We start from the raw sequence: 3,432 nt of genomic DNA on the forward strand, positions 1-3,432 counted from the left end.
TCTATAATCCAACCACGTGGGAGGACTGAGCCAGAAGGTTCTGGAGAGTTCGAAGCCAGCATGAGCTGCATAGTGAGCTCAAGGCCAACCTGAACTACATAGAGAAAACATGTCTCCAAAATCCACAAAGAATAAAAATTTTAATAAAGAACATGGGTGGTATTCAACCTAAATTCCATCATAAGATGTGTGTTAAGTTTAAATCTATTAACTGAAATAGCAGTTTGTAGGCTGCTGATTAGTCATTCAGGAAATTACTAAATTCAATTGAACAAATGTTCCAGCACCTAATTAAGAAGGTCATCAACTCAGTAAGAATTATGCTACCATCTTCAATGTATTATTAACAACCTCTCAAAGACCTGCTCTTGAGTCCACAGATTCTGCACTGAATCCGATCTTTAAGTACAGTACGCAATCCAAAATTAATTTATTCAAACATTGCCTTTATGTAAAACCTATTGACTTCAGACAGGTTTCAGTGGAACTATTGAAACTTAGAATCTCTAAAAACCAAAGTAGAACAGGGCTGCATTTTAATACAAGAAAAAATTTTTTATTAGGAAATGGGAAAAATCATCACCTTTGTTTATAGGATTGCTTAATAAAACTATTTCCTCCTGAATATCAATTTGTCACACACATGCATTATGTATTTGCTATATATAGCACAATACAGTAGGTTATAAGAATGTTAAGTTATGATAGTTTCTCCTTTTGAAGAGCTTTTTTCAAAAGGGGAACTATAAATATTTACAAGTCCCTAACGGCATGCTAGGGGATACGATAATAACTTCATTTGCTCAAGTTTCTCCTGGCCACAATGGAAAGAATGGAAATGGTGATGAGGACGGAGGAAATGCTTCTGAGAGGTAGATGTTAGTTTTAAGATTGGCAAATAGCATGTTGTAAGAGAAATGGAATGAATGCAAATAAATAACAAACCCAAGCAGGAAGGTTTCACTACTGCCCCATCACTGAGCAATCAGAAGGCCAATCTTATAAAACACACAGCATATGCCAAGGAGCTTTGGTGCTGTATAAGTGGGGTGATTGATTGAGGAAATTTCCCCTCATCCATACTTTCATAAGTAGCACTTGGAGGTGGTGGAGTCACAGAAATAAGGGCTGTACCAAATGACATAGATGTGGCAATTTCTTCAAAACCTGAAGTGTAGTCTTATTATCAGTTGTTCTTATTATTACTTCTCTTTTACTAACTTGCAGCCTAAAGAACACGAGTATCTTGATAGCAAGAATTTAGAGGTGACATAAATAATTTATGACTAAATTTTAGGTAAAGACCATTGTTTCTCGGACATAAAATCCAAGGTAGGCAAAGAAGGACCAGGTACAGAGGGAGGAACTCCAGGAGGAAAACGTTGCAGAGAAACCAGGTGAGGTGGTGTGTGTCTTTCTTGTTTTCTTTCTTCTATGTGAATACACACGAGTGGTTTTATCACTGCTGTTATTTGTATTTCACAGGTCTTAATAGACAAGCTAACCTATAATTACCAAAGAATGAGTAGCACAGCTCTTCACATTGCAGGACACTGAAAACGCATTTACACGTAACAGGAGGTGGTCAGTCGGGAGAATGTGTCGGAAAAGCTGCAAATCCCATATAATAAATATCAGTGCTATTATTCCGGGCATGTTTTTCATCACTGGCTAATAAACACTACTAATTCATTTAACTATCTCTCATCATTTAAGTAATCCTCCCTGTTCCAGGGGCATTGTTGTTCAACTTTCCATAAGGGCAGCAGCCCTGGATTAGTAGAAGTACAAAACACACGGTCAGGTATAACTGCAGGAGTTGATACTTAGAAATACTGGCTTTGGGGGCTGAGGAAGCACAAGGACCCACGTTTTAATCCCAGTGCTGCATGCTGTGCTGGCCACTGAAACCAGGTATGGGGTGCATACCTGTTACTTCAGCTCAGGGGAGGCTGAAAACAGGAGGATCACTACCAGTCTGAGCTGAGTAGGAGACCCTGTACCTAATCAATTAATTAATTAATTGTAAAATTTAAAATCACTATCTTTCAAACAGTAAGATCAAAATAAATAATCTAGTTTTGGAATCAAAATCTATATTAAAGGAGCACCATTATGAGCTTATGATACGCCAATAGTTAAGTAGAACAAACGCCTAAAAAAGGAGGTTTGTGTTAGTAAAACTCACTATTTAGTGAGAAAAATAAATAAGGAAAAGTAAAATCATGAAGGCCAGACTGTAAGTGGCAGAATATCTGAAAACACAGAAGGAAACAGTTATTATTTTGTGTTTTTAGATTGTGTGTGTGTGTGTGTGTGTGTGTGTGTTTATGTACCAATTTCCAAGATGAATGTAGTTATTGTGTATGGCAAAGTTACTATTTTGGAAGAGAAGGCAAAGATAGTATTTGGTCAGATGTTAAACATCCACCTAGGATTTGTTTTGTTCATTCTTCATTTCTAGACAAAAAAGATAATGGAAACAAAATAAGCATTAAGGCATAGCCGGATATAGCTATCTCACGTTTTAGTAATACTACCTTACTCTGTGAGGTTGGAATTTGCTCATAATGGAGTGAATAATAAGGTACCAGTACTAGATACAGATACCATGAATTTTCACAAGACTGCAGCTGCCTCGCCTACTGCTCCTTCCCACTTTAGAAAGCATAATTGCGAAGAGATCTTCCCTGAAAGCAAAATGCTACTACAGCTTCTCTAGTGCTTTCACGTCACTGTATTTCACTTTTACTCCATTTTTCTCATCACAAAAAATAAGGTTTCTTACCAAATAGGTATGGTTTCCTGCCAGTTTTTGCTCTTTAGATGCTTATTTCATGCATGCATCATGTTTCTGAGATTATAACTTCCGTAAGAGCACAGCCTAGATCATTGTGTTCAGTGGAATGTTGTTGTTGTTGTTGGTACCAGGGGTTGAACTCAGGACGTGTACTTGACAGGCGAGCACTTACTCTACTGAGCTATCCCCGGGCCCCATTCAATCTAAGGTTAAGAGGACTTAGATACGAATCATGCGAATCATCTGTATTTAATGGAAGCAACAAGGACACACAGAAAACTTCAGTCATACATTTGTATTCACTTAGGACAGCAGCTTCTTTAAATAAGGTAAGAAAATAATCATAAAATCAATGTTAAAAGCTTAAATAACCAAAGAAATAATGGTTTCCCAAAGAACAATCTCATTTAGTAAGTGTCCATTTACTAATGCACGTAGTTTTAGAACTAACCAAGATTAAAAAGAAATTTGAAATGTTAATTTGCATCTCTCTAATAACCAGTGTTTCTGAACATTTTTTCATATATTTATTTATCATTTGTATTTCATCTGATATGTGTATATTCATCTCAGATGCCCACTTTTGCATTGGGTCCTTGAACTTGAGGGGGCCTGATTTTTAAAATTCTTTA

The sequence above is a fragment of the Octodon degus genome, unplaced genomic scaffold, assembly GCF_000260255.1.
Source record: "Octodon degus isolate 3935 unplaced genomic scaffold, OctDeg1.0 scaffold00085, whole genome shotgun sequence".
NCBI lineage: Eukaryota > Metazoa > Chordata > Mammalia > Rodentia > Octodontidae > Octodon > Octodon degus.